General features: G+C 47.3%; 1 long non-coding RNA gene across 1 annotated transcript; it reads left to right on the top strand.

Annotated features, from left to right (window-relative positions):
- The first annotated feature begins 251 nt into the window (after positions 1-251).
- Positions 252-19195, top strand: LOC141407601 (uncharacterized). Its single transcript, XR_012417243.1, has 2 exons — positions 252-701; positions 16869-19195. It is a non-coding gene; the product is annotated as an uncharacterized lncRNA (long non-coding RNA).
- The last annotated feature ends 3305 nt before the right edge of the window (positions 19196-22500 follow it).

Here is a 22500-nt window from a genome sequence, read left to right as displayed (position 1 = left end):
TGTATGTGGCAAACAGAGCAGCCATGACCACAAACTGCCAGGACTTCACAATTGGCTTTGTAGTTTTGTCTGAGGGACAGTCCAGGTTTGGAGAAGTCCTAGCCTATCACAGGTTATATTTCCCAGGCTTGTTTCATTATACGGTGCTCCGCAGCCAAAAAAGACCTCACATTTCGGGATCATGAAATCCCGCCAGGACGGGTACATGACGTTCCAGCAAGGCCAAAGGAATCACTCAACATGCAAAGCACAGCCTCTCCCTGGAGCCAAGGAGCCAGGGGCAAACCAGGGTAGCCCCTCTGTGGTTGGAGGGCAGAGGGCCTCACACAGAGGAGTCAGGGTGAGGGACAAAGTCGGGGGCAGAACGACCCCCAGGGAGTACACAATGAGGTGGATACCACATGAGTGGGCCCAGGACAATTTTGGTGCCAAGGAACAGGCGCCTTTTAAACAGGCCCCTCCCTAGAGCAGAGCCCAGCAATGAAATGCAATGAAAATGAAGCCTCTGGAGGTGCAGGCGCAGGACAAGCCGCAAGAAGAGGAAGGAACACAGGAAGTGCTCCCAGCACCTAAGGGGCCATGTCTTCTAAACTCACCAGCAGTGCAGCAGCCCACCGCTCTCAGAGATATAGCCACCTGCCCCTCCCAGGGATGGGCACCAGGCAGCTGGATCATCAGTATGTTTTATCTCCAGCCAGTGGGTAAGTCTGCTTATGGGCCTTAGCCTTGTTTTATGCCTCTTTGGGCTCACCACTTGTGCCTAATGCCAGGTGCGTATTGAGTCTGGGGTGATGAACTGGCAGGACTTAACTAGGGAAACCCCGTTGGGCCACTCCCGAAGCTACTGCAGGCCACAGACCTAGACATTCAAAGGGAGCAAATTGCTCTTCCTACACCGCTACTGAGGCTGGGTTGGACCCTTTGGTGACAGGTGGTGTAACCATCCTGCAGAGGCCTTCCCTGCTCTCCAGCAAATGTGGACTTTCCAAGTGCTCACTTCAGAGGGAAAGGATAACGTCTTTGACCTCATGGCTCTGCAGCATCCGCAAGAGGTGCAGCTGGAAAACCAGGGCCAGAGGCTGCCGAGGGGTGACAGATGTCACCACCTCACTATACTGGAGTCAGATGGCTGCAGAGGCCAGCACCTCTCTGTCCACCAGCCACACCCCTGTGTCTGGGTTACTTTGACTGGAGGGGGCCACAACGAGGTGCCACAGGGACACCACCTGGGGCCCGGAATGTATCTTGCTGCCTGAGATAGGGCTGCACAGGGCCAGCGTGGGCATGAGAGAAGCTATGGACTGTAGCACACAGGGCAGAGCATGGGCTACAGCCCTGTACTGTGTCCTGGGTAAAGTAACAGCTGCGGGCCCTTGCCCTCTTGCATGACATTCTCACCCACACAGTGGGGAGGACAACCTGGGCTCCTGAGTGGACAGCACCTTATCTGGCGCCCAGTACTGCCTAGCCCAGTTCCCCGGACCTGAGTGCTTGTGTGCAGGTCTCACCGAGGGCCATGAGCCCAACTGTGCTGCAGCCTCCACCCCTGAGATCTGCTATTCTTGCTGCATTGGCAAGCTTGGGTCTTCCCTGAACCCCAGCCAGGGCCTCGACCCCTGTCTTGCCCCTACCTGCCCCTCTCTCCAGGGATTCTGCTTCCATCATCACCCGGTTACTGCCTCTTCTAGGCAGGCCACAACCACTGCAGAGGTGCAGGGCTCTGAGCCCTGCTGCACCTTAACTCCTTTCTGACCTGGATCCCTCCCCACCTTCCTCTCTGGGCTCTGGCACAATTTCTCCTGCTACACCTTGCACCTCTCCTCACCTTCAGCTTGGTAACTTGCAGCCACATACAGGAATCACTGTTTTCACAGAGGTTTATGCATTTACATAACCTACAAGGGTGAAGTTTGGGCTCACTCACTCTCAAAGAGCATCTGCTGAACTAGGTAGTTTTTGTAACTCAGATTTATTAAGGTATAATTTTACATACAATAACATTTATCCTTTTAGATGTACTTTTCCATGAATTATGGCAAATATATATAGCCATGTGATCACCACCATAATCAAGATGCAGAGTATTTCCACCTATTATATTTGGAATAATATTTCATCATCTACGTCCATATAGAATATTTCCTGAACATGCCCCACTGTAGTCAAACCTCTCCCCTAACCTGAATCTCCCTGTTTCTATAGCATTGCCTTCTTCAGAACGTCATATAAATAGAATCAGACAGTGTGTTGTTTTTGTGACTGGCTTCTTTCACTTAGCATAATGCATGTGAGATCTGGCCGTGCTGCTGCATGGAATCAGTAGTCTTTCCTGTTTATTGATAAATAGAATTTCATTGTATGATGTACCATGATTTGTTTATTCACTCATGGAATCTGCATGGATTCCAGCTTTTGGTAATTATGAACGAAGCTGATATAAACACTTGTGAGCGTTTGTATGGAGTCACGTTTTGCATTCTCTTGGGTGACACCTAGGAGTGGGGTTGCTGGGTCATGTGGCTAGTGCATGGCTCACTCTACAATGATCATCCCACCACTGCCAGGGTGCTCACCACGGTGGCTGTGCCGTTTCCCCTTCCACCCACAGTGTGGGAGAGCGCCAGCTGCTCCACATCGCCACCAGCCCTTTGTATGGTCAGGATGCCTGTTTAGTCTTTCTGATTCGTCTATTTTGTGTGCTGGGTATTTTAGTTTTTTAATGTATTCTATAATTGGCTCTCAATTCTGATAATTTGATGAGCAAATGGAAACCTCACAATATACACACCCCAAGAAACAAGGTGACGATTATCAGGGTATTCCAAAGTAGCCGTTTGACAGAATGAGTGCTCTCGCAATTGGATTTTATGTCTGTGGAAGCTCGTGGCTAAGGAACAGAGGCTCGGTGGTTAGATGGACCCAGATGGACCCAGATGGAACTCCATGCAAATACGTTCTTACAAATGTTTATGGCAGCTTTGTTTATAATTTCCAAACACTGGAACTCACATGGATGTCCATGAGTAAATAAGCAAATCATGGTACATCAAACAATAAAATGCTACTCATCAATAAAAAGAAAATAACTACTGATCCATGCAGCAATATGACTGAACCTCAAATGCGTCATGCTAAGTGAAAGAAGCCAGTCACAGAGACAGCCTGCCGTATCTTCTCTGTCTCTTCTCATGGGCCATGTTGGACCTTGGAGTAGTTATGCAGCCTTTGCATGGCAGCTTCCCTGTCCATCCAATATGGAGAACTACCTTGACCTCAAAAATAAACATGCAGTTGGGAGTTGAGCCTGATGGGTGCCACCCTGACTGTCTGCAATGGTAATAGCAGTGTCACCTCTGAGGCTGCCATGTGGACTAATGTGACCATGGGCAGAAAGGTGACCCTAAGCTGCAAGGTTCTGAACAAATATACATGATGCCTGGGGGGAAGTAGGCAGGAGACAGTCATGACAGCAGGCGGAGATGGGACCTGAGAGAAGGGAGGCGTTTAGGGCAACCATGTGCTAGGAACTGTGTGGGAGTGAATCAACCACAGAGAAGCGGCAGTGTGTGCAAGTGTGCACCATGCAACACGTCTAAAGGCAGAGGCAAGGATGGTGCAGTGGTGAAGCAGAAAGGTCCTTTTCACTCAGCAGCCTTGCAGAGCTTCATTGAGCAGAGCACAAGGGCATGTGTCCTCCTCATCTGGCCACTGTGTTGCTGGCCCTTTGCTTTGTCACCGTGTGGCACTCTGTCTTTCTGTCTCACACCTGCGCCCTTCTTTCTCTCTTTCTCATCTGAACTCTAAAGCACATATACACCCTACTCACCTGAGCAGGGTGCCCAAGTGAAGGGGGTGGTTTGCTAGCACCCTTGGTCACAGTAGATGCTGGGTCCATTCCTGCACTCCTGTGTGGATTGCAGGGATACCTGGTTTGAACTGCTGACCTCATATCTTTACCGCGATCTCGGTGGGCCAGAGATGCAGGCAGCTGGCCATGAGGATGCACTTCCTCGAGGAAGAGGAGACAGGCTCACCCGCTGCAGGGTGGTCCCACAGCTTCAGGAATGCAAACATTTCTAGAACAAGTTCTCAGAAACATGGCATGGTTGGGCCTTCTCCGAATGGGCCACAGGTGAATTGGGCCTGGTCAGATACCACCTGGCCAGACACCACCTCTTCTGAGAACCTTGGCCTCTGAGAGAGGCCTTGAACTGAGGCAGGAGGGCTGGTGTGTGGGGCCACGGGAGGCAGACCCCCTCTGTGGCCACTATAGAGGGAAACCACAATGGATCACTGGTTTCTCCTTCATCTTCTAAATACGCATCTTCTGAACACCTACTGTGTGTCAGGTGCTCTCAGAGAAAGATGATCTCTATCCCCAGGGTAAGCCATCTGATAAAGGAGAGACATCTGCCAACACCCTCAGCCACAGTGTCACTGGGCTCAAGGGCCACAAAGGAGGCACAAACGTGCAGGGAAGCGAAGCAGTGGTGGCGCCTCCTCCTCAGAGGACCAGGCAAGGATTTCACGGTGGCAGGGCAGAGGTTCGGGGGTGAGGAAGAGGAGGTAGGGTGGAGGGGGTCAGAGAGGAGGGACCAGATCCCCAGGTGACGTTCCCACTGGGAGACTGGAGGACGGCTCGGCCACTGCCATCCTGAGCTTCTACTGGTACCTGAGGCCCCATCTTCCTACCAGGATGCAGTGAGGGCGAGTTTGCACAGGCCTGCAGTGGAATTACCTCAAGGACCTTCTGGGACAATAGAGGAAGAAGGGAAGGGGAAGAGAAAGAAGAGAGGAAGAGGAGAGGGAGTAGGAACTGGGAAAGGTGCAAAGAATTTATTTCCTATCACATCCTGAAAATTATTGCAATCTACTTGAAATGTTTGATACCACATGCACACAAAGAAGCCATTGTCTAGATGCTTGACTTTCCACTCTGTGACCCAGTCTTTGACAACTCAGCCTTGAGATCAGGCATCATCTTGCCAGACACAAAACTTCTGCTTCGGGCCAATTTCTTTCTGAGACTGGGAGCTGCATAAGGGCAGAGCCTGCGTCTGTCTCATACCCCATGGTGGTGTCCTTAGAACCTCACAGGTGCTCAGCCACTCAAAAATATTTGCGGAATGAATAAAATAAAACTAAAAGTTAAGGGAGAAAAAACCCTGAAGATACTGAGTTTCCACCAATAATTTAAGACAAGATGATATAGGAGGAACACAATCAATGTATGCTGAATGAATGGATACTTGGCCTAAAAGGAAATGCTGTGGGGTGAAGGTGAGGCTGGGATGCTAGGTAGAGGGGCATGGGATTCTCCATTCTCAAGGGAAGATGCTCAGAACATTCCTTTATCAGGGCATCCCAGCTCTCCAACACAACACAGAAATTTCACAGCACAGATGTCCTGCACGACACTCCAGTTTCCAGTGGCCATCTCCTGACCCACCCACTGGTGTGTGTGTGATGGGTTGGATTTGCACCAAGAATCATGTTCTTTATCAGAGAGAAAAGGCTGTAGGCTGGGGGGTGGTAGGAGGCATTCCCCAGGGCTAACTTTACCCCACATACTAACTTCGTGTTGTCCTGGATGGAAGAAATATCCTCTGTTAAAAAGAATTATTCTGACACATATTAAAAATAGCAAGACTTTATTTGGGATTATTGCAGTAGGGGAGAGAGATTGAACTCAACTTTGAATATACCAGGGCCAAGCAGGGATTTACAGAAAGCAGGGTGAAGGAGTAGATGGAAAATTACTGTGAGGAGTTTGGAAAGGAATCAGGGGTGGAGGAAGAGGAGTTTGATCAGCTCTCAAGGATGGGAAGATTTTCATCAATTGAGTTAGTAGGATTCTTTGCTAAAACTGGGCTTGGCCTGCTAAGGACAGACCAGGGCCAAAGTCTAGGTGGAAAGAGGGCTCAGAGGAGCCTGGTTAAAATTTTGTCAAGGACAGAGTCTTTGTCACCCTTGAGAAGAGAAAGGCTCGCCTGAGGCACAGGTTGGCGTGGGCACTGAAGGGAAAGAATGATTTCAGTGAAGCACTGTGGAGTCCCTCAGAGCGCTCTCAGGTTCCCAGGGAGATAAGCCAGGTCTGTGGGTTAGGGGAAAGATCTAGAAGAGGTGGCAGAGAAAAGCTGGACCCCAGGGATCCTGGTGTGTAGCCCAACATGGGCATTTTCCCGGTGGACAGAGGATATACCTGCAGCACTCCAGCTGTGAGACCCCAGTGAGCTGCAGGCACTGACACTCAGAGGGAAGAGCCATGGCAGGCAGGGGCCGCAGTCTGGGGCAGGGCAGCAGCTCTGGGCCTGCAGAAGTGGCGTCAGCAGCCAGAGGTAGATGTGCTTGGGAACCTCAAGGTGGAGAAGGAGGGCTGCCACTGACCACCAGGAGACAGCCTGGGGGCCGATGAGTCAGTGGAGGTGTCTGGGGTCAGACCTCCCAGATGGGCTTGGGTTTCTGGAGCTTGGTCTGCATCCCTGAAGCCCTGGAGAGTGATAACAGACAGTCAGGTCGGGGGTCAAGGCCCGGCTCAGTGTTTGTGATTAAGGACAGAGTGCATTACTTTCCCCGGACTTACCATCCTATGGTATCAGCGTGGATGAATGCTTTACTTTAAAAACCTATGTTTGAAAAAGGCAAGGCTTCATGACATTTCTGCCCAGGTATTCCATTTCTAGGAACTTTGCCAAAGTAAATAATATTAAACAGAAAACAAGTTTTATGCACAAAGATGTTTATTGCAGTGGTACTTATATGAGCACAGAATTGCAAACAATCCAAATGTCCCACCACAGGGAACGGTGATTAAGTTCTTTCATAATCCACCCTGAAGTATTTTCTCAGACATTAAAAGTGATGCTTACACATTCTATAGCAACAAGGAGAAATGTTTAAAATAAGCAAAAAAGTGGGAAACATAACTGCATATATACTATGAGTATGTCTGTGTACAAGTAAATAAAAATTCAAGTATTTCTGTGTACAAGAAAATAAAATTGAAGAACTTCAGAGTTCTAATAGATTTAAATGTTCCTCTATTAACCAGGAAACCTATCTGTCCCTAACCTCCTAACTCCACATCATACTCTACAAGGTAGCACCCCTGCATTGCTCAGGTCAGTACACATGTCATTGAGGCACCTGGCCAGTAAGGACACTTGCTTGCACCAAGTGGGCCCGACAGGCTCCACTGGTCGATATGAGTTAGGCTGTGTGCAGTAACAACCAACCATGAAATGTCAGTGGCTCCAAACAGCACAGGTCTATTCCTCACTCAGGTTGCCTGTCCAGAGTGGCTCAGCTGGACACTCTGCTCCTCACTGTCCTCACTCAGAATGCAAGCTGCTGGGCCTGGGGGTTTGTGGGTCCCCCTTGCAGATTGTAGAGGGGCAGGAGACATAAAGTGGCTCCCATCCATAATTAAATGCTCCATCATGGAGGCAGCTAACATCACTCCCACTCACACCCCACTGGCCAAAACCAGTCACAGGGCCTTCCCCACGGAGGAGGCTAACCTGCTCTGTGCTGGGAAGGAGAGGGGGACTGGGTACCTTGGGGCAGCACCATTGGCCATAAGGGCCTGCTGTGAGCTGAGTGCTGCCAGGAGATCCCTTGCGAAAGTTTCCTGGTGCCTATGGCTCGGTGTCACCCTTCAATGCCCTGACCAAGGCCTAAGAAAGGCAACACTATACATGAGGTCACAGATGCACCTTGAAACCACAGCAAGTGACTCAACTGCCATCCTTGTTTTCTGTTTACCAGCTTCAAAATGGAGATATTTGCCTTCTACAAAATTATTGCTCCTGGGGCACTTTACAGAGTGGGAAGTGTGTTCACGCCCAGGCAGCCCTAGGACCGTGCCTGCTGCTGAGCTACACGGGGCCACACCCAGTGAGCTTCTCCATCTGGGCTTGTTCTCCCTCCGGAGGTAGCTCCCTTGTCTGCAGGGACCAGCCATTCCCCAGAAAGAAAAATAAAGTTCTAATCAGAAGTAGTGAGGATTAATTTACTAAGCTTTATTTCATTCTTGGCATTATTAGGATGAGAAGGTTTAAAAATAAATGAATGAGTAAAACAGAAGCAAGATGAAAGCATTTGTAACAAAAGCACCGTGTCTGTGACAGCTAAGGAGTCTGTCTCTGAGTCTCATTCTCTTTCTGTCTCTCTTTCTGTGTGTGTTTTTTTCTTTCCTTGTTTCTCTCTGTGTCTGTCTTTCTCTCCCTCTCCCTTTCTCATTGGTCCCACCCCTGTCCCACAACCATGATAGTAATGGATTTATTTTTGCTTCAATGTTACGTTGTCAGCATGATGATTAACTTTTCCTATCAAACATGCTTGAACTGAGATATATCCCTGCCCACTGTCATGCCAGGCTGAGCTCTGAGAGATTTATCAGGAGGAGGAACCTGGGGGTGGAGAGGGCCATGTTAGTTTGGGATGGCTACAAAGCTTAGTGGATTAAAACAATGCAAACCTGTCATCTCGGTTTCCAGGGTCCAAGATTCCAGGTGCAGGTGGGTGAGGTCCTCTGGCCAGGGTCACCCTGGGCTGAAATCATGACGGAAGCTGGCTGGTTCATTCCAGTGGTTGGCAGAATCCAGCACCTTGTGGTGGTAGGACTTAAGTACCTGCTTCCTTGAGGACTGTCGACCAGAGGCCACACTCAGCTGCTAGAGACCCGGCAGGCAGTCCCTGGCCCTGTGGTCCCCTCCACAGGTGTGGCTGCTTGCTTTCTCCCAGGCCAGCAGGAAAGCTTTGGAGGTGTCCCCTTTAAGGCCTCACCTAATAAAGTCAGGCCCACCTAACATAATATCCCTTTTTATTAAATCAAAGCCAAGTGATCAAGGACTTTAATTCTATCTTCCCAGGCCCCTTTGTCAAATACAGTAACCTGATAACAAGGGTGATTCCGTGGCATATTCACGGGCCCTGCCCATAGCCCAGTGAAAGAGATTATATGGGTGTCTACATGCAGGGTCAGGAATCTTGGGGTCATTTTAGAATCTGCCCACCACAGGGGTCCCCTCTTCCAAGGTCAGTGGATTCACAGTTAGAGGAAGCCTCCAGACCACACGCACTAAGCGTCCTGGGCAGTTGCAAAGAACCATGTTTTGCAAGGAGAGCTCTTCTTTCTGACTTGGAGGCCCTTGGTCAGGAGAGGGGCCTTCTGCAGTCCCCAAGGCAGAGGGCTGGAGCAGAGAAGAGATGGAGTTCTCATTTGCAGGCACTATACCTCCTTCCCTGTGCATCTTCCTAAGGACATGCAGAGGTGGGGGAGCAGAGCAGCCTGTAGGAGGGCAGGGCTGCGGGATTAGGGCAATGCCACACACACAGGGGCAGCAGACCTCAGACCCCTGGGGCAGCCACACTAATATTTTCTTCTCCCCAGTCAGGGGAAGCAGAGGGCAGGGGGCCCTGGAAGTGATAGCAGATGTGTGTGGGGCCTTGGCACACAGTGTGAGGGGTGTCAGAGAACCCTCCCCATTTTGGAAACAGATGCCCTGGCCTCGGTCCAGGGGCCGTCACTCGGAGGCATGCCCCACTCAACTCCCTGCCAGCAGGGCTTCCGAACAGGGACCACAGCCCAGTAGCCAGAATTCAGGCCTTTGACTGTGAGGCTGAAACCCATGTGGGACCTGAAAGTCAACACTGAGTCTCAAGGGCTGTCCTGGGGTTGGAGCTGGGAACTTGAGTTCTCTCTCGCTTTTGGCCTGGGGCAGGTCACTGAGCCTGGCTGAGCGTCAGTTTCTACCTCAGAATATGGGCGTAGGTGCAGTATGGAGAGAGACCTTTAGAAAGCAAGTTTTCTGATGGCCACATATAGCTGATGTGTTCCACATGCCTTTTGCTCCTGGAGACCACACTGCAGATCTGTGTGGCAGTGACCTGCTCCGCTCTGCTGGGGAGAAGCCGAGTCTGCCTGAACCTGGTTTGAAAGATCAATCTCTCCTCTGCCTGCCTGTGTCTGCCATCTCTCGCATACACAGTTACAACAGACTTTACCAAACAGAGTCAAGGAAACCAAAGGTGACTGCCCTTCCACCCCACCACGAGTGGAAGCTCCCTAAGGTCCTTATCAGAAGGAAATGCTGGTGCCACAGTTCCTGTACAAGCTGCAGAACCATGAGCCAAATAAACCTCTTTTCTTTGTAAATTACCAAGCCTCAGCTATTCCTTTATAGCAATGCAATTGGACTAAGACAGTGATCTTGGATAAACTAGGGCCGTACTTTGAGCCTCAGTTTCCCCATTTCAAAATGAGGAATTTGGGCTGGTCCTACAATATCCACTATGTAGCCTAAGGTCTAGGGATAAGCCCCCTTGATTCTCAGACAGTCTGCTGTGATTTTTTTTTTTTTTTTTTTGACAAGTCTTGCTCTGTTGCACAAGTCTTGCTCCAGACTGGAGTGCAGTGACATGATCTTGGCTCACTGCAAATTCCGCCTCCCGGGTTCAAGTGATTCTCCTGCCTGAGCCACCCAAGAATCTGGGATTGCAGGTGCCCACCACGATGCCCAGCTCCTTTTGGTATTTTTAGTAGAGATGGGGTTTTACCATGTTGGCCAGGCTGGTCTTGAACTCCTGACGTCAGGTAATCTGCCTGCCTTGGCCTCCCAAAGTGCTTGGATTACAGGCGTGAGCCACCATGCCCGGCACCTTTTTAAACTAAATTGTCTAGCACCAATCTTAGTGGGCCCCAATATTTCCCTTACTAAAACTAGGCTGAATAATGAGAAGATCTCTGGGGAAGCCCCTCAGGCTGGGTAAGGATGGAGAGTCAGCAAGAGCAGACTGCGTATGAGAGTCCATCACTGAAGACAACCTCCCCAGGCAAGCAGGGGTCTCTGCCTGAGGCTTCCCAGGGCTCCCCGGCCACCGCTGGATGCTTCTGTCTATGCTCATCTCCCTGTCATCTGCATGGAGCTTCTGGGGGTTTCCGGGACCTGTGCAGGGGACCCAGTAGAATGCTCACCTTGGGGCTGTGGGGCAGACACAACTGGGCTGTGATGCAAATTGTGTGAACCAGAAATCCCAACCCTGGCTTCCCAGCCTGGCATTGCTGCTGCGGGACCTGGGGACCACCACCTGTCTTTCCAAAGTCGGTTTCCCTCCTCGGCAAAATGGAGCCAATGAAACCAGTTTCTCCTGGGTAGACTAGAATAAACTAATCCAGAATGGGCTGGGTGTTATAGGCTAAATTGTGACCCTCCCCCCAAACAAATTCATACGTTGAAGTCCTTAACTCCAATGCCTCAGAATGTGGCTGTATGTGGAGATAAGGCTTTTAAAGAGGTGACTAGGTTAAGATGAGGTCAGTAGGGTGAGTCCGAATCCAATATGACTGGTGTTCTTTTAAGAAGTGATTAGGACACAGATGGACACAGGGGTAAGACTGTGTGAAGGCACAGGGAGAAGGCGGTGTCTCCAAGCCAAGGAGAGAGGCTTCAGGACAAATCTACTCTGCCGAAACCTTGATCGCAGGCTCCAGGGCTCCCAAATTGTGAGAAAATAAATGTCTATGGTTTAAGGACAGTCTGTGGTGTTTTGTATGGCGGCCCTAGCACACTAATAGACGGGAGATTGGTTTTGCATTAGGCAGAGGGCAAAACCCGGGAGGAGGGCGCTCTGCCTTGCCGCTCTTCCTGGGGCCTCTGGCCTGGTGTGCCCAGGTCAGCCCCATGGCCTGTGGTGCTGTGTATCCAGTGCAGAACAGCCAGCCATGCCACTGGCAGGGGAGTCCACGAGGCCCGAGCAAAGTTGTTTTGATTGTAGGCAACTGCCGAGAGGCTGCAAATGCCGCCAACTTGTCTAACATGATTCCGCGAGAAATGTTGACTCTAAATTACAAGGACTTAATTTTTCCAACCACAGCTAGGCAGTAAATGACTCTCTGAAATGACAGATGGAAAGTTCAGTTAATATGTTTATCTTCTGGCTCAAAGTGGCCCGCCTCCCCCAGCACTGCTCGGGCCAGCCTGCATGGAGTGAGGAGGAGCTTCCTGCTGCCCCGACATGCCCCCCGGACCTAGACCCCCAAACCTGACCTGGATGTGGGGTCACTGTGGTGTGCAGGGAAGGAAGGCTGTGGGAGCCCCAGGGTCCAGGTGCCTCTTGGAAAAGTTAAAGGAGCTAACCTGCAGTGACAATGGCCTGGCTTTATCCCCAAGGGGACAATCCACAGGACTTCATCTACCAGGCCATACTCAGCATGGTCATCTAAAACTCTCCCTACTGGCATCTCAAGGAGATGCCAGGAACAGGGTCATAATTTTAACACCCAAGATCTACACAATGTTTTCGACAGGACTGACACTGAACAACCTGAGGTTGTGGGTGCTATCAGTATCCTCATTCTATTATTGAGTCAATGGAGACACAGAGAGGTTAAGCAACTTGCTCAAGGTCATGGAGGCAGTCAGTGCTAGAACTGGGATTCAAACCAGGGCAGGCTGGCTCCATAAAGCATGTCTTTGATCACTGTGCCATCACCCCCAGAGAGGTTTGCTGAGGGAGATGCTGTGGGGAAGGGCCCTGTGCCAGCTACTTGGCAAGGCCTGTCGCCACTGAGCTCTGAGGCTCCCGCCTCCCTACAGACACCACCATGGCAGGCTTGGGTCCAGACTGGACTGGGCATCAGGTCACACCTCAGCCACTGATCCCAGGAGGAAAAGGTAGTACGAAACTCACCACCATCTTCCATCCCTCTCACCTGACAGCCACATGCCTCTTGGCCCCATCCCTGTCTCTGCTGTCCCGGGAGCTCTGACACAAGCTCCCATGAGATGTCACAGTCCAGAGGGTCTGCCAGAGATGGGGAAGGTGAGCACTGAGGCATCTGACCCTGGCCCACAGCCCTGTCCTCTACGTAGGAAGAAGACACCTTCTCTGTCAATGTCTTCCCCTACCTTCTCCCATTCTCCATGCATCCCTCTGTGATGTAGGGTGAGGGCATGTCCCACCTGTGCAACCCTATGCCCTTAGGCCAGTCTCCTCCACCCCACATCCCTGGACTCAGATGTGGATTTCAGGGTGAGTTCAGGGCCACACCATTCCCCAGGACCTCTACTATCCGGCAAGGGCTCCAGGCTGCTGCCCCATATCATTGTTGCTCCTCCAGTTGGTTGGGTCATTGGCCAGCACCGGTATGATGAGCTGGAGTCACAGGATGACTTGGAGGCAGTTCCTAGTCTGAGAAGCCCCCACGTTAGCAGAGAAAGATGGCAAGATCACCACAGTCCTCTGCAGGGTGGGCCTGCAAATACCTCAGAGCACAGAGCATGGGCTCAAAGTCTGAGGCCTGTGAGGATAGGTGGCCTTACCAAGGTCCCACCTGGGCTGAGCCCTCAAAATGAGAAGAAAGTGAGGATTAAGGAGAATCTCAGGAACAGCCTGAGCAAGAAGGAGAAATGGTGTGGTGTATGTAAGGAAGCCAGGAGAGAGCTGCAGGGTGCTGGGGAGACAGGGACAGACAGATGAGGCTGTAGGGGCGGCTCAAACCCCACCAGATGGCTTTCGGAGAGAGTCCCACATGCCAAGTGGAGGAGCTTGGGCCTCATCCTTTAGGGGATGCAGTCACTTTTTAAAATTGTGGTAAAATACATATAACATAAAATATACCATATTAGCCATTTTTAAGTTCAGTGGCATTAAGTGCATTCACATTGCTGTGCAACCATGACCACCATCCATCTCCATCACCCCAAACTGAAACTCTGTTCCCGTTACACAACACCCAGCCCCCAGCCCCTGACAACCTTCATTCTCCTTTCCGTCTCTATGGATTAAACTGCTGTGGGTAAGGGACACAGTCCCAACCTGGGAAGGGGGACACTGTGAGGGGGTGATCCCTCCAACCACTGTACCTGCAGAGTAGAAAGTGAGCTGGACAAAGACCTCACTGGCAGCCACTGCAAGGGTCCAAGCCAAAGGCAAGGGCTGCTTGCTTGAGGTGGTGGCTGCCAGTTGGTGCCGTGCCTGGAGGACAGGAGACCTGGGTTTGAATTCTAGCTCAAGTTCTCAGAGACCTGTGGCTCTTGGCAAGTTCTCAGCCTCCTGATTGCTCATTACTACACATGAGATGGGGGTGACAATACTCTCTTTGTGGGGCTGACTTTAGGTACTGAGGATAATAATATAAAAATAGTAATAATAATAGCAAATATTGACCATGCTCTGCCCAGCACCAAGTTTTTCCGCCAAGTGATGAGGTGATGAGGATCTGTCTCTCATCAGCCTTGAGGCCCTACAGAGACAGCAACTCTAAGTTGAAGAAACTGAAACTTGTTGGGTTCGGGGCGTATTGCCTAGGATTTGCAGTAGAGAGAACCTTAACCCAAGGTCCAGCACAGAGGGGATGCTCCATACATATGAGTTGACTTCCAACCCCTCTGTAAAGTTAAGCCAACCGTAGTGCCCAGTTCATGTATCAGCCATTCTGGTGGATGATACTTTCAACTTGTGGAGTTTCCCAGGAGTTCAAAGTGGCCTCAAGACAGATCCATTTCAGCACAATCAGAGCCCCCACAGGAGGCTGTGGCTTCAGGGAGGCCTCTGCTGGCTCTGCCACTCATTAGAACCTGTGTGGGGGCCTTTGCCTGAGGCCAGCTGACTGCCCAGAGGCTGTTCGGCTTACCCCGGAGGGGTGCGGGTGCAGAGCTCCTGCAGGCACCTGAGAACAAGGATGTCACAGGGGCTTCTGTTGAGCCGCCCCAGACACCATCCTCATTTATTATTCTCATGACTGTTGGATCTAGAATTCAGTCAGAGCACAGTAGGATGGCCTGTCTCTGCTCCATAAGGTCTGCAGCCTCTGCTGGGATTCCTAGAATAGCTGGGGGTGACTTGATGGCTGGCAGCAGGAAACATCTGATGACCTCTTCACTCAGCTCCTATGTGTGGCCTCTCCATGTCACCTTGTCTTCCTCATGAGATGGCGGCCACGTGGATAATTGGGTCAGGCCTCTAGCGCTACTATTTGAGTGGTTAAGGAGGAAGATGTATTGCTTTATTTTTTTTACAAGCTCATAAAATTCAAGAGGATGGAACACGGTGGGGTCCATCTGTCCATGTGAGGGTTGCAAACTCACATTGTCAAAGAGCACGTAGGACGGAAACTATTGTTGTACTCTTTTTGGGAATATACAACCTGCCACAAAATGAATAGCAGATAAATCGAAATACATAAACCCAGCTGAAATCTCCTTTTCTTTTTCCCTCTGCCGAATTGACACTGATCCTCCTTCTCCAAAATCGGGTTTTCAGCACAAGGATGAAAGCAGGCACCAACAGCAATCTGCTCAAAGAAAGCTCTTTTGCAGGCACATATTCTTGTGCATATTTAAAATATGACATCCCAGACTCTGTGAAAAAAAAATATTTCTTCCATCTTTCCTACAGGGTAATTTCCAAAATCAGACTGTTGCTTGATCTAAGTTGAAAACTAAAAGAAAAACATTAGGCCCTAATCTCCATCAACAAATTTGTTCCAGCCAAGAACTCCCAGGTTCTACTGGGTTCATTTCAGTAGGAATTTGGGCAAGTAAAAACAGACTGTTTTTCAACTCAGGATCTTCATCTATCTCATTGGAATAGATGTCATATTTTCTAAAGGGAGGGTGAGATGTTTTATTCAAGACATTTAAAATGAAGTGGGGAGCAGAGAACGTAAATTCTGTTTGTTCTATTTATTCTGAACATCTTTAGAATAAATAGAATACTGGATGCTGAAATGTGTGTTTGTTTATTGAACAATTTTAAAGAAATTTAAAATGCCATTGGTCCTATCTCTTTAATTAGAGATGAAGGCAGGGGTTTGGGGATGTTGAGGTTAACTGAGAACAGGGCCCCACTGTCCTCAGTCTAAACAGAAGGGAAAAATAGGTGTAATCACCCAAAAAAGCATTTGATTATTTTTCTTTAAATGCAAATAATATTTTTGGCCAGTAGAGCATTGAGGACAGGCTTTTGCCTTCAGCAAATAAAAAATCCTGTTCAAGACCCAGGCTAGACTCACCACCAATTTAGTGTTTTAAAAAATTCTTATGACTTATTTGAGCACTTCCATGCCATCAAAACTGGTCTGGGACCTTTGGTTAACATCTGGAAGGAATGTATGTTGACAAATGCCAAAAACAACTTTTAAATATCAATCCCCTAGAAGAAGCAATGGAGAGGGAGGGATTCTTGAGAAAGGATGGAAAAATCAAACTCATTTCATTGGCTTAGAGAGCAGCCTAACTTCTAATCTATTCCATGATGCTGATGTCACGTAATAAGGTGGTGCATTTCCCCAGCTTCCCGCCCCTTTGTACCATTGCTGTCAGAAGACGAACCTGCGAAAAGAGAGGTGGGGGTCCTCTCTTGTCTTTTGTCATGGTTATGTCTATGATGAGCATAACCATGGTGACGGGCCCTTGGCTTCTCTAGGATTTCTGAAGGAACAGCATTTAGCTCAGCCAGTGGAGCTCAGAAGGAGGACAACATCCCAGAGAAAACTGGACAGGAAACAGACTGAGCATCCAGAGCAGGGGCTCTCAGAACACTTTGTTACAGCAACCTTAGTGCCCTGTCCTTCAGTTTGTACTTGAATGCCTGCTGAGATGGGGAATCCACTGCCTCCCCAAATTTTCCATTCCATTAGGAGTCTTTGTTGGTCAGCTCTTCTTAATACTAAGCTGAAATATAAACCCCTTCCAATTATTTGTGGGACGAAATGAAGTGAATAAATAAGTACCAAGTTGAATCTTTCTCATTTGTATCCCCCGTGTATGTTGTACCCCACCTTTTACCCCAATCTTTACAGAAGAAATTCTAGAGAGTAAAACAGAAGGATGAGCATTTGCCTGTAACTATCTGTGTCACAGGTTCTCTGGTGAGGTGCCAGAACACCCAGGACCAGCACACAAGACACAGTCATACACTGAGATGGAGGACAAGGTACAGCGTGCTGTGAGGACAGCATAAAGAGGCCTGGAGCAAGTCAATGGGCACCACGTCTACTGTAATATGTGAGGACTATGCCTCAAGACTGTGAATCCAATGGGACATGGAAAGATTTTCTCCACACACTGCTGCATTGCTGAAAAACAGTGAAGTGGACATGGGAGAAACAGGTGCGGAATGTAATTCCTTTCCACATTTGAGGTACACTTTCGGTATTCATATCACACAGGGCTTTGGAGACCACTGTAGAGATGTTGCTCTCGCTTTGTAGAAATGGAAGCTGTTGGTGAGTCTTGGGCATAAAAGTGATGTGCTCCAGTTACACTGTGAGCGAATTACTCTGGATGCGTGAGAAGAACTAGTTTAGGTAGCAAAGCAGGATCAGGAACTAGAAGTCGGCTACAATGATCCAGGCAAGAGTTGATGAGTTGATGCGGCTTAACCATGCCAACCTGGGCCATCTTCAGCTGCAAGAGTCCATGAAGGCACATCTATCTAGCTGAGCACATTGTCACCTGCATGCAATCAGAGTTCTCATAAGGAGCAAGGCATATTAGTCAGAGTTGTGCAGAGAAACACAACTAAATATATATATACACACACACACACAGAGAGAGAGAGAGAGAGAGTCTTATGATATGAAAGGGGCTCACATGATTATGAAGACTGAGAAGTCCCAGGATCTGCAATTGGCAAACTGGAGTCCCAGGAGAGCTAGTGGTATAGTTCCAGTTTGAATCCAAAGGCCTGAGAACCAAAGGACTGAAGGTAGTTCCAGTCCAAGGGCCAGTAGGCTCAAGATCTAGGAAGAGCTGATGTTTCTGTTGAAGTCCAAAGGAGAGGACCTCAACTCAGGGCAGTCAGGGAAAAGGAGTTCCCTCTTACACTTGGGAGGGTCAGCCTTTCTGTTGTATTCAGGTCTTCAAATGTTTGGATGGGGTTCACCCACATTAGGGAAGGCAATCTACTTTATTCAGTCTACCCATTCAAATGCTAATGTCATCCAGAAATATCCAGAATAATGTTTGACCAAATATCTGGGCACGGTGTGGCCCAGTCAAGTTGACAAATAAAATTAACCATCACAGAAGATGAGAAAGGTTATACGCTGGGTGGCTGCAGCATCTGCCACAGCTCCTGTGTGCCTCTGGTTCCAGATTTGATTCTTTTCCTCCCAAAAGGAATTAAGACTCTTGGTTCCAAATCTCAGGACAGAAAAAATATTGAGTATGGACAATCTCAATGCCAGAAAATAAGGCTGTTTTTAAAATGACAATAAGTTGCTGTTGAAAGGACAAAGGTACCAGTTTGAAGGGTCCCATCAACCAAGCAGAGCATGAAAAATAAAATAATACTCAAGGTTAGCTGAAACAAGTTGCTTTTGTGAAAGATCATGAATTTACAACAATATTTGAAAAAGCAAAGTTAATATAATGTGTGCAAAAGAATGCACATATTAGGATTTGTTTAGTTTTATTGCTTTAATAAATAGAAAAGTACTTATGTTTGTATTTACATTTTTCTATTGAGCATATATCCATTTACAAAGTATAGAGTTATCTTTCTCACTATCTCTGTGCATAAGAAAGAATAAACACAAAGAACTATAAATAAACCAAAATAATCCCCCCGAAACATGCATAGTATAGGGAGTCAAGCAATTGATTGCTCTTGTGATCCTACACAGCAACCAATTAAACAGAGAATTTCACAGTGTTCTAAGATGATTAATTAGTTAAACATTGCACACACTCCATCTCTCATCTTTTAGTGGATGGAACCTCAAGATGACCCCACTAATTATAATGTAATATTGATAAGGCATGCATATGTTTCCAATTAATATTTATAAACTAAGCCAATTTATCATAATGACAGGACAATAGTTTAGGTACTGCCAGCCAGCCATAAGAAACTTTTTACAATACATCATTTCTGGGAAAGACACCAAGTTTTAAAAAATTAAATCTTTTAATTTAGCTTTTGAAAGGCAGAGGCTTAAAAGTCCATATGTAACAAATAGAACTTTATTATCAAAAAACACTCAATCAGAGGTTTGGTTTCGATCACTTTAAACAAACAGACTTATCCTGGACCAGAATCTGCGACTTCTTCTCTCCTGAAATGGTATGCACCTGATTTGGAGTCTGCTGAGATTATTAGTATCTCATAGAATTACTGAAGCCCTATGTGAGTGTAAAAAATGAAACTTTTTGAATGATATAAAAATAAAAATCATTTAAACACAGAGAATTCATAATTTTGTAACCACACTTACATATTATCAGTGTGATTTTATTTATGTTTATGTCTTAAAATGACTACTAGTCAGGATAGTGTAGGTAAAATTCCAATGACTTAACACAATGAAGGTATATTTCTTTCTTGTACTTCATATCCATCTTAGTTGAGCAAAGGGCTCTCTGCTCCACCAGGTCACTCAGGAACCCAGGCTGACAGGTGCTCCACAGCCTTGCAGTTACCTCATCCAGAAAATGTGACCTGTTCAGTCACTCAATGTGGTGGTTTTAAAATTTTCTTCACAAATTATTTTATACTTCTTCCCTCAAAAATTAGAGACTGACGCTCTTCCCCTTAAGTGTGGACTGTTCTTAGTCACTTGCCTTTAATGAATACAATGTGTCAGAAGTAACAACCTGTGTTTTCCAAGAGCAGTCATAGAAGGCAATGTGACTTCTGCCTTATTCTATCTTGGGTAACTCATTCCTGGGGAAGCCAGCTATCATGTTTGAGGCTACTCAATGAGTCCTAGGAGAGGTCCATGTGGTATGGAGTGGAGGCCTCTTTCCAACAGCCAGTGAGGAACTGAGGCCTTGCACCAACAGCATGTAAGTGAGTAGTCATACAAGCAAATCCTCCAGGAGATAACTGCAGCCCACTCTTCATCTGGGCTGTAACCTCACGAGAGACCATGGAGCCAGAACCACCAAACGAAGCCGTTTCTGAATTCCTGACCCACAGAAACTGTGAAATAACAAGTGTCTGTTGTCTTATACTCCCAAGTTTTGGGGCAATTTGTTATGTAGCTAAGAACAACCAATACCATGAGACAAAGGAAAAGACCACTGGAAGGTCTTGTTCTAGCAGTTCAGTGTTTTAGCCAGAAGAGGCACATTTCATTTCTGCTGTCAGCCCTTCACCCAGAATTGGCCAAGGAGTCATATCAGATTGCTAGGGGCCGCAGGCTCCTCCCATGCACCCAGGCAGACAGGAGACCTATATTGGGGCAGCTACTCAGAAGAGATTCAGATATTTAACCACTATTACAAAGCATGTAAGACATTAAAGAGAATCTCACATATTTGATCTGCATTTTTTATTAAGTGGAAAGTTTGATCAAATAGATTTGTAATGATGTATAAACATTAGGAAATGTTTAATTTATTGTATTCATAATTGTGAAAGATTATATTGGAAATATATGATTAGAGGAAATATTCATTATCATCACATAAAAATATTTATTATTACAATCTTAAGATTCATAAACTTCCTATCAAATCCAAGATGTACGAGTATAACCATTCTTATTGCGCAAAAGCCTTTCGAACATTAAAGAATCTATCAGCCTAGTAAAGAGGTAGATGGACAGATGTTGTCCTGGTGAGCATAAAGAAGAAAATGGTGGATTCCAAAAGACAAGACAAGATACTCCTTCATAGACAGATTCTAAGTGAAGCCATTACATTGAAGATGGTGGCATACCTGGAAAATGTGAGCCAACAGGGGTTCACCAAGAATAAGCCATGACAAACCAACCCCATTTCCTCTTCGAGAAGGCTTTACTATTTGTAAAATTTTAGCAGAACACATTCAAAGACTTTTTTTTAAATCTAGTGCTATGTGACATATTAATTTATAGTTTAAAATGATATTCAAGGAGCATCAGCCTGGTTAGAAATACTAATATGTGTGTCCCACTTCTCTGTATAACTGTTGCTCTCCTATCTCACCAGACCCCTGCCCAGCCCGTCTAGTCTCTTCTCTGATCCAACAGGAAACTCACATACCCTCTGTTCTCAAAGCACAGAGCCAGCGTAGGTTAAATTGTGTTGCAGTGACAGTTCAACCTACCCCTAAGTAGGCTGCATAACACAAAACCAGTCAGCACCACTTGGGATGGGGGAACGTTAATCTACTGAGTCATCAAATCATGATTCAAAATTATCTTGCTAGATTGGGAAGTGGTCTAGTAGACATTTAAATAATGAAATAAAGCATATTACTGACAGTCCTTAGCTAATGGACAGGGCTACTGTGTCTTTTCACCCATTTATTTCACAGCTTGCTTCAAGGCCAGCAGAGGAGCCAGAAGACTCTTCCTCCTTCTCTGCAGTCTAAGCATAAGTGGCCAGGCCAAGGGCTTATCTTCTGTAGGCAGGCCTGGCCATCTTCTAATGTGTATGTGTGTGTGCATGCATACCTGTGTGTGTTCCAGTTTCTTTACCTTCAAATGAGTGAGTTAAGTCAGCCTTATATTAGTTCCCAGTTGTCTTCAATAAAGGATGCAGAGAGCTGCGGTCACCCTTCGGCCTCAAAAATTCAAGATGAATTCTCCATTCCAGTTAAAATCAAAGAAGTCTGCCTTTTGTCAATCTTGGGATGCATGCCCAACCATTAATCAGCCTGTCACGTTTATTTACCTCTCTTTTTGCCTATAAACCATGGGACAGAACCCTGAAAGGGAAGAAGGGATCAGTTTCAGACTTCAAATCCCAATAGCTCCAGTTGGAATATAAGCCCAGAGTGTGATGTGGTTGCTGGGAAAACTAATGCTATCTTAGGTGACATTGCTAGAATCGTGCAACACCTAGAACAAAATCAGTGATAACACTTTATCTGGCAACCATCAGACCATGAGGTTCTGAATACCACACTGAAAGGAGGTGACATGCAGAGTGGTGATCAAGACAGAGAGAAATTGGAGGTTATGTGAGGCGTGGTGGAGGGAACTGAGGCTGTGGAACCAAGCAAGAAGGAGATGAAATGGAAACATGTCAATGGCCTCAGGCATTTGAAGGGGCATGGGACAGTGGGTGTGGATAGAGCTAGTTCTATTAAGCCTAGAGAACTGGACTTGAGAACTGGCCCTGCCAGGAAGGTAGACAGGCTCAGAACATGGAGGAATTTTACAAAGAGCTGTCTCAACACAGAATTTTCTGGCTCATAAGACAGTGAGACTCCATCATGAAAATGTCCAAAGAGAGGCTTGATAATCGTTTGTTAGGATTAATGTCAAAGATCCTGACTTGCGATAAACTGGACTAATGGCCTCCACGTTTCTTCCTTACCAAGACTCCATAATCCTGAATCTGGCTAACACAAAGGTAACAGCTTAGAGATTAGCCAGATGGAACTCTTTAGCAAGTGAAGAGAGCTTTGGTCTGTATGATCAACAGAGTTAATGTTCACCAATATTTAGTACTTTGCTACTTTCAGTTACACAGATAATCATAAGGTATTCCTTGAATTTAGCTATGGCTAAGTAACTGGTTCTCACCAAAGAAACATGAATAGAAATAGTGCCACTCC

The sequence above is a fragment of the Macaca fascicularis genome, chromosome 9 (genome assembly GCF_037993035.2).
Source record: "Macaca fascicularis isolate 582-1 chromosome 9, T2T-MFA8v1.1".
In the NCBI taxonomy this organism is placed as follows: domain Eukaryota; kingdom Metazoa; phylum Chordata; class Mammalia; order Primates; family Cercopithecidae; genus Macaca; species Macaca fascicularis.
This window is presented reverse-complemented; position numbering and strand designations above follow the sequence as displayed.